The following is a 10,000-nucleotide window of genomic DNA, read 5'->3' as shown; positions in this document are numbered from 1 at the left end:
AAAAGTCAGGGGTTGTTCAGTGGATTCAACCAGTACTGTGTACACATGATGCTCAAACGGTTTAAAGGTGTCCTCAATTTTAATGATTCCACTGTTCATTTCATCTCTCTTTTTGAACATCACGTTTCATCGTGCTATTTTGGGGATCAGCCACTTGAATGATACCTCCTCTGTTTTCAATTCTTACAGCAGATTTAACTTTTAACTCCCTCAGTGGTACCATTGGTATAGAACTCTTGTGTGAGGACCTATGCCACTTCTGGAGTTGTTCTGTACATGTTAAGGCTTGTATTTTCTCTCCAGTTTCATGATAGTGTTTCAAGAAGAGAAACAATGCTAATACATGGCAACAGATTCCACTTAGTCCTACTGGACAACTACAATGAGCTTTGGTTGGTATTCCATTTTCAAACATAATAACTGTGGGGCGTTGCATGGACCCGTAAGACTTTTTTATCATAGCCTTCACATACACTACTCGCTCGTGGACAAGAGTTTTGACATTGACAATTTTTCTACTTGTAAACATTTATAATGCTTTCTTCTGCTGACCAGCACTACCTTACCGTTTCATGGAAACATACTGAGTAAACATTTTATCGTTGATCTTGGGAAAATCGTCGTTGGCTGCCCTCTACTTGGCTGTGGCCGGTGGAATATCCGCGGAATCAAGACTACAGGGAAATACGTAAGCTTTTTCTGACTTCGCCTCGAGTTTCTGGACTAGTCCTGGATATCTTGATAATCGATTTATCCTCATTGTTAGTTCTTGTTTTGAAGCTCATGTAGAGGCTCCGATATCTGCCATCCGCTTCACGCAATTTTCCTTGTCAAACTCTGGACTTTTCTCCATATTTTTGAATTTCTTTCTGCCGTGCATGGCCAACAACTTGAAAGCGGGTATGTGTATTTCCTTAACTTTTACATAGGGTTTTCTACCTCCAAAGACGAATTTCTGATGAAAAGTTTTTAAAACTATGACAATTCATGAAGTACCGCCATATTTACAATTTTTCCCGCGAAAATTTTGTCCCTACAAACCGCGAAACTAGTACCCAGGCTTCCCGGTATGTAAGTCGCTAATGTTGGGTCGCCCTTTGTACCGTTGCAGTTATGTCCTATGTAGCAGACATGTCCTCTGACGTAATGTGATATACGGAGCCAATCATATCATGTGTTCTATCTAATAACACGCAGCATAAGACTGGTAACTAAACTCCGTTGCAGTTGGGTCTTCGAGCAAAATTGATTTTTGGAGGGGTGGCGTTCGGAAGCAGTATTTGACTTTGTATGTCTCTACTCTGAACCAGAGTGACTCTGAACGTAAATATGCAGCGACTATTTGCAAGAATGGCATTTACCTCACAAGATTTCTATCGGAAATTGACCGCTTAGTGTATTTTCAGTTTCAAATTTAACATGAAAGTTCGATCGAAGATTTAAACAGTGGTTGCTCTCCGGTTTGCGAACTGCGTGTTCCCGGCCAGCCAATATTAAACTCCGCGCTTTGATTATCCTCAAATTATTCAGATCGTTTAATGATATTACAGAGGCAAAACAAAATTTCTGAGAAGCAGTGTAACCAATTTTAGTTTCGGTGCTGTAAAACTATCACTCAATCTGCGCAGTATTTCTCTATTCCCAATCTTGTCACTCACACGAAATCCGGTTCGCGAAAGCCCTCTTCTCAGTATAAGTTTGTTGAGGCTGACTGAACCTTTTTGGGTAAGCCGTCTCCTGTAGCATCGAACATTTATTACAGAAATTTTCTTGTCGAGTAGATTTTTATGGCCGGAGTGCTTTCTAACTGTTCCTAGTTCGATTTGCTTTACAAAACAGCAGTAGTAGTCAAAAAACCACAGAGCACTTTGTGGCGTATTGAACACACCACAGAGCGCTTTGTGGCCTACTCAAAACACCACAGAGCGCTTTGTGGCCTATTCAAAACACCACAAAGCGCTATGTGGTGTTTTATTTTGGGATTTAACATTGAAAACTGGATGGTTCGTTGACTCGCAAATATCTCACAGCTATTTTCTGAAATAATTTGGTTTTTCCAATTTTTCACACCACAAAGCGCTTTGTGGCCTATTCAAAACACCGCAAAGCGCTTTGTGACCTATTCAAAACACCACAAAACGCTTTGTGGCCTATTCAATACACCACAAAGCGCTTTGTGGTCGTCATCGTAATCATAGCGATTCTGTCAGTGGAAATTATACTATGTGGACAAAACTGGCAGAGGGGCTCTCTTATTTTGACAGGGAGGTTGGCAAGATTTTCGCACCACCCCTTACATTAATTATGCATGCAATTTTTTGACTGACTCGTTCTTTTCACGATTGCTGTTTGAGTATAATGTGATAGTTTGAGATAGTTGCATACATAATTAATGTATGGCGCTGTACGGAAATCGTACCTGGAGGTTAGCCGAGTGCTCTTAAAGAAACCTCTGAAAGGAACCAATAGATTTTCGCAAACGTACTGAGCAAGGTTATGTTGAACACTATTTCAGTTTTTGTTTTTAGAAAGAAATATCACCGAACCCCCGATATAAGACTTGATACCCTTAAAAAGTACTCGTTATGGTTATCAGAGAGAGCACTGACTGCTAATGAGATTTGCATTCCTGGGATCGGCTGAAACTAGCTACAACGGGTACGTGTTATTAACCGGGAGAGACGATGAAATGAAAGCAGAAGGTTGAAAATTAGGAATTCAGTGATACCTCAACCTATCAATTGTTTCGGTTAGAGAATCCTAGAGGGATTTATTATGTTCATTGATTTATAGCTCTATTGTTAGTCCTCGTTTGTAGGCACACCCCTCAGGAATTTACCATTGAACATGGAATGAAACTTTAGTCGGATACTGATATGGGTATTTCTTTTTTTAACAAGTCTATGGATCTCGCCGTAACATTGCAAGGCGAAGAACTCGACCAATGTTTTACCAACACGGACCTCATACTAGTTCAATAACATAATTCAGTTATGACAAAGAAGATTACAAATCTTTTTTTATTTATTTATGGCTAGACTGGAATTTATACAACTGGTGTTTTCATGAGCAGGTATAATTACCATTATCACTATCAACTGGAATCTTATAGATCTTTCTACACACGGGCGAACCAAAACAATCTGACTTGTGACCTTGAATTAATTGGCTTGAATTATGTGCAATGCTCACGTATGATACAAACCGTTGCTTTATCCAAACATTTTCGAAAATTATATTTTTTTTCATCATTTTTTGACATGTTTTCAACAACTTTCCTATGGCTTCCATTCAAATCTGGCAAATCCAAATTATGAAAAGAAATGTGAAAGGTGGAGTTGTCGACTGATCAACAGGTTACATGATGCTTGATATTTTCACCATTCATGCATTTTGATTAGCTTATTTAAACCAAGGAAGGTGGACGCAGTTAGTCAGGCACGACTGTGGCTGGGTTCTTATTACAAAGATGAAAAGTTCTGTCACTCTTTTGTCCCTTAAATCTAGATCCAACAAACTAGTCACAGGCAACACAGTGATTTGTGGTTCATTTAGTAAAAAAAAAAGTAATGACATATTTTCTTCAGCCTTTGAGCTTGGGCTAATTTGAATAAGCTGTTGTAAATGTAGAACAATCAAAACAATTTCAGACTCATCCTCTATTTACTTAATTATTACTTATTAATACATCTGTTAAAGAAATCCTGATAAAAATTTAAAAAATCTACGAAATAAATACTGATTTTATTACTGTCACTAAACTCATCCTCTATTAACTTTCTCTAGAGGTGTTCATCATCATTGTCTTGTTCTTCTTGCCCTTCCACTTGTTCTTCTTGATCCTCTTGTCCTTCTTCTTCTTCTTTGTCTTCTTCTAACTCCTCCTCCTCCTCATCGATCATATCATCTAATGCCTCCAGGTATGGTTTGGCCAGGCTATTAAAGATATGGAGATGGATTTACTTCATTAATAGACACAACAATATTGTGGAAAACTGAAACTTTCTGTGAAGGGGCCTGTTGCGGCTATTTCGTGTTTTCTTTGTGTCCTTTTTTGTTCCGTATGTTGATGTATTTTTTCACATTCTGCATGCTTTTTTTCTCGCGTCGTATGTAAATTTCGTTGCGTATATATGTGTTATCCTTTCATGTTCGTTTAGTGCTAGTTTATCGTCCGGTACACTTGTATCTTCTTGGTTCCCTGAACCCCGTTGCCAGCATTTTGGTAAGCCGTTTAGTTTATCGTCTGTTTGTGTTTTCCTCTTAGTTTTCTGCCGTCTTCAGTTAGTTATTTGTAGTAATTCGTTTCATGTTTATCTTTAGGAATTTACCTTCCTCCTACGGAAAGTGAAATAAATTTGCTGGACTAATTGAAACTCGCTTTAGGTTGTGTCTGAAGTCGGCCCTTTGCCTCTTCAGGGCCCATTTCTTGAAACTTCCTGGCTATTCAAGGGCTTGTCAACTTACAAGGACCGTTTTCAGGCTGCTGTTTTGGGCCCAAAGCACCAAACTACCTAATGAAACTGAAATCAGTTTTTAAAAAGAGCATTGGAATTACAATCTAAAGTACAACAGTAATATTATTATAATTCAAATTATAAATATTCATACTGTATTTTGAAAGTGGAAGTTTTTTCACGAGGAATGTGAACGCCTTAAAGAGATCTTTTCCCGACTGTGCTATCCTGACGACCTTGTGCAGTCAATCATTCGTAGATTTATTGAATCAAAAGTGTCCGAGGATTCACATACTCGAGTGGCTGATAAAAGAGAAGCCCCAGTCAGAATCGTGTTGCCCTACAAGGACCAGAAATCTGCAAACGTAGTACGTAAACAGCTGGCTGACCTCAGTCGGAAGATCAACGCAGATATTAACCCAGTTTACACAAGTAGAAAGATCAAGGATGAAATTAAGGTCAGGGAAGACAAGCAGCCTCTTGTTAGTCAACAATGCGTGGTGTATTCATTTCAGCGTGGCCTGTGTGATGCAGGCTATGTCGGTTACACGTGCCGACACCCACACCAACGAATTGAAGAACAAAAAGGACCGGCAATCGGAAACCACCTCAGAGAGCAGCACGATATGGAGCCAGAAGACATCGCACAGAGTTTTCGAATCTTAAGAAAGTGTCAGAACAAATTTGGCTACCTTATTTTTGAAATGTTTTTTTTTTTATCAAAGAACTGAAACCAATGCTAAACAAACAGTGCGATTCAATTCGCGCCCAATTATTTGTTTAGAGCAATTCTTGCTAAGATTATTTTATTTTTCCATTGTATATTTTTAACACTTTTTCAGATATTTTATCACATTTTAGCGTTCGCCACATTTTTATCTATTATAAGTTGTTTTTAACATATTTATGGCTATATGCTATTGTAGAAAATTTACTCACTTGAAAATGACCTCGTAGAGGTCGAAACGTCGTGACTTTTTAGCGCTAGTTTTTATTTCAAAATCGATTTCTAAGAAACTACTTATTAACATACTGTATTTCTATACCTAACTAAGAAAACCAGTTTTTGATTAATATGATGCAAATGGACTTCTCTATAAACTCACTTCCTTCAACTTAATGTCTGCTAATTTTTCACGCAAATAGCAAACCACCAGTTGTGATTGCAGTTACCTGTCTCACTCTACATAGCAATTTTCAATTTGGTTTCAAAATTAACTTGCATTTGGGTTTGCATCACTGTGCTCTGTTTTGCATCCTGTACTTTCTTTGTTGCGTTGTTTGTAATATTGTTAATACTCTGGTTCTGGTTTCAAGACACTTCAATGAAAACTGTTCAGACATCACTTCCTTCCTGCATGAGATGAAGTAATAGTTAAAAGCACATGCCATTTTTGGTCTGGGACACTGATGGGGATTCCTGGACAGGCCCCCAGAGGAGCTCCCATCTGCTTTCAAAATTGCATCATTAGCCTAGCAAAACTAGTGCCAGTCCTAAACCCCACATTAGAATTTAAAATCCTTAAAACTCATAGTCTTGTTGTTATTGGGATAAGATGTTCTAGGTTCCGAGCTACTTTGTCTGAAACACCTCACAAGATTAGAAGCCACAGATTTAGGAAAGCCATTCCCTAACAGAACGTTTTCATCACTGTTCTTTGTTTCTGAATGAGAGAGTCTATTTCACATATACGAGAAGCCTGGTGCAACAAGGCCTAACCCAAGTAATTTGGCAAGTCAACGTACTTGACTAGAAAACAAGACATTCTGTCCAGTGTTTGTGTGATTCCTATAAATGTCAATGGATGTTCTTTTCAGAGAAATGTCCAGGAAATGGATCAAGCCATCTTCAAATTTGTTGACTGTAAAACATGTCAGATTTATTTGGTTTGTCCATCAACAGCATATCTTCAAAATAACGTCCATAAAACTACTCATTTATAAGGCCACTGTCAAGCATTTTACGAACAATATCATTTTTGAGTTCTGTCATGATAAAAAAAAACAACGGCCTAATGAAGAACCCAACAAAATGCCATCAATTTGGTTGTCGAGTGCTCTCTTAATTAATTTGGTGTTAATCAATTTGTTGTCATTAACTCCAAAGAAACCAATCTGAACAACTGTCAGGGCTTGCAAACTCCAGTTCCTCTTAGAGTGAAAACAAGGTGTTTTCCTTCCACATCTACATGGGAGAGTATCATAATTTATGTGGGTGGTGGTGGTGTATCAAGTTGTGCTTGACAAACCCTTTTCATTTTTTATGTTTCTACATATAGCAATATAAAGGAACTGTTTTTTAACTGTTTAATAGCAAACCACTTTATTTTTAAAAAGTGCCTGTTATTTTTAGTTAAAGTTAATTTGGCTAACAATTCCTTTCTATTTAAATGTATGTTGCTTGAAAACTGTGATCTGGTGGCCCTAGTTGCAATTTGAGTTTTTCCGTAATTTTGAAAAGTCAAGCCCCACTGTTTGTTATTAATATTGTATCAAAAGGATAACACCATTCTTATCATGGTTATTCTATTGATTCCATTTCATCATTACTTAAGGTGGTTCTGCAGTTATTGTGGGCACACTACCCCATGTCAAAGTTTGCAACATAAATTTTGGGGCTTTGAAGTGTTGGCTAAGAAATTTTGGGAAATATTTTGTCTTTCACGCGGTGATAATGTTACTTAATTCCACTTACTGGGGAAAATATTTTTATTCTTACTGGTGTTTGACTGGACCCCATTTTTTGGACAACAACACTACCAGTAAAAAAAATTTTGCTGGCATACTTTTACTCAATTTCTGGAACCAACTTATTCTGACTTAATACAAACCATGCCCAAGTTTTGGGGAAATCATTTGAGCAGAAGTTCAGAAGTATTAACTTAAAGGTCAAAGACATGTAAACTCAACTCTAACATTCACTGAAAGTTTCTACAATTGACTCTAATTTCCAAAACAAGCCATGAACCCAAATTTTGTGAGAAGCTTGCCCCAAAGCTTGCTAAATAAAAGTGGCTAGTCGATTAGTGATCGTGCGAACCATACAGTGCAGCTCAGATATATCCGAACCAAAATATACGCGTAATGCGCGTCAGCCCAATACGCGTATACGCGTATGCATATACGCACATACGCGTATGCATATACGCACATACGCGTATACAGCATATACGCGTATGCCTGATTAGTATGTATGAGCTAACCTATTGTTTCTTCTTTTCTTATCAGGTCATTGTTGTTTTCAATGGCTTGACAGCTTGCCACAGAGCGAGAAAGAGTTTTCTTTATTTTGAATACGCGTACACAGTATACGCGCGTATGCCTACAGACTAAACAAAATGTTAGCTGAAACTAACATTTTGCAATTGGGCACTTGACTGGAAATTAACTGACTGAATATTGATTAAAAGAGAGAGTATTTTGTCGTTAAATAAAAAATTTACTATTTTTTTTTGTCGAATAGAACCGGGGATACACGCTTCAACAATCCCATCTTCATGGAGCAAATATCACAACCGAAAGATAACATCTTCTCGAAACAAAGTCTGAACACGGTCCAAGCAAGCGACTTGGAAACGTGTGCCGAAACACACAACTTTTCCTCGAAGAAAATTAAAAATAACAAAATGTGAGCGGCGCACCATAGAATCTTCGATAAACAATTCTTTTGTCAGGAAAAGAGTAATTTACTATTTGAATGAACGGTTTGTGTCAGATACCGGAGATATCACTTTCTCGACAAGGTCGAAACGCTTCAAACAATAAACATCTCGCAAGCGACTTGCCGACGCATGCCGAAACACAGAACTTTTCCTTGAAGGAAAAATAACTAAACGTGAGCAGCGCGCCATAGAAACTTTGATAAACATTTCTTTGGCTAAAGAAAGAGCATTTCACCGTTTGAATGAACGATTTGTGTCAAATAGAACCGGAGATATCATTTTTTCGACAAGGTCTTCGGAACGCTTCAGACAATGAACATCTCGCAATCGACTTGCCGACGCATGCCGAAACACAGAACTTTTACTTGAGGAAAAAGTAACTAAACGTGAGCAGCGCGCCATAGAAACTTTGATAAACAATTATTTTGACTAAAGAAAGAGCATTTTACTGTTTGAATGAACGGTTTGTGTCAAATATAACCGGAGATATCATTTTTTCGACAAGGTCTTCGGAAAGCTTCAAACAATAAACATCTCGCAAGCGACTTGCCGACGCATGCCGAAACACAGAACTTTTACTTGAGGAAAAAATAACTAAACGCGAGCAGCGCGCCATAGAAACTTTGATAAACATTTCTTTGGCTAAAGAAAGAGCATTTTACCGTTTGAATGAACGATTTGTGTCAAATAGAACCGGAGATATCATTTTTTCGACAAGGTCTTCGGAAAGCTTCAAACAATAAACATCTCGCAAGCGACTTGCCGACGCATGCCGAAACACAGAACTTTTACTTGAGGAAAAAATAACTAAACGTGAGCAGCGCGCCATAGAAACTTTGGTAAAAGGAAGAGCATTTTACCGTTTGAATGAACGATTTGTGTCAAATAAAACCGGAGATATCATTTTTTCAACGAGGATCTTCAGACAATAAACGCTTCGCAAACAACTTGCCGACGCGTGCCGAAACTTGAAGAAAAAATAACTAAACGTGAGCGGCGCACCATAGAAACTTTGATAAACAATTTTTTCGTCAAGGAAAGAGTATTTTACCATTTGAATGCATGATCTGTATCAAATATAACCGGAGATATCATTTTTTCGACTAGGATCTTCAGAACGCTAATTCAGACAATAAACATTTCGCAAACGACTTGCCGACACGTGCCGAAACACAGATCTTTACTTGTAAGAACATAAAGTTCACGTGTTAAAATAGGGAGTTCAAGCGACTGTATCAATTTTCTTCCCATTTTTAGTAGCTTAAGATCAAGTGTTGATAAACGGTAGTTTGTCGGTGAATTTGCGAAGTGATCGAAATATGATAGCTTTTATTGACCGGCTGACGTTTTAACAATATGCAAATTTCGCTTTGAAGCCATTTTCATTCTCAAGAAACATAATGCCCTTTGTTTGACTAACAATGCTTCACATAAAGAAACTTGTGGGGATGCATAACAAAGAGACATATACGCGCGTATATACGCGTATATGTGCGCGTATTGACATACGCGTATACGCAAAATACGCTCGTATGATACGCGTATGCGTAGTTCGCTTATATCTGAGCTGCACTGTAAAAAGCATTAATCCCTAGTTCTTAAAATACTATAAAATGCTTGATAACCTCATTGAATTTTCAAAGATGCATTTTGCAACAGTATTTGGAAATAACTTTTGTGTCAAAGTCTTTCCACACAAATTGTACGGTACGGCAATATTTTGGCTTTAAGTTTTACTGTTGTGACTTAAAAAGAAATGGGGCACTGTTGTCAGGATTGTAAGCTACTCCCCGACTGATCTCTGGTGAGGAAGAGAAGCAGTTTTATTAATCTATGATTACAAATACAAAATAGGCACTACAGGTACAGGCTGAGCCATCT

At 37.9% G+C, this 10,000-nt stretch overlaps 1 long non-coding RNA gene across 1 annotated transcript in view; it reads right to left on the bottom strand.

Annotated features, from left to right (window-relative positions):
* Positions 1-4,144: 4,144 nt before the first annotated feature.
* LOC149111828 (uncharacterized) overlaps positions 4,145-10,000 on the bottom strand; it is a 10,403-nt gene continuing 4,547 nt past the window's right edge. Inside the window, exon 2 of the long non-coding RNA XR_016207503.1 lies at positions 4,145-10,000. This exon is cut by the window's right edge and continues 2,596 nt beyond it. This is a non-coding gene — a long non-coding RNA (uncharacterized LOC149111828).

The sequence above is a fragment of the Orbicella faveolata genome, unplaced genomic scaffold (genome assembly GCF_042242905.1).
Source record: "Orbicella faveolata isolate gen_17 unplaced genomic scaffold, um_ofav_v1 contig_2, whole genome shotgun sequence".
In the NCBI taxonomy this organism is placed as follows: Eukaryota; Metazoa; Cnidaria; class Anthozoa; order Scleractinia; family Merulinidae; genus Orbicella; species Orbicella faveolata.
Note: the sequence above shows the minus strand (reverse complement) of the source record. Positions and strands in the feature narration are given on the sequence as shown.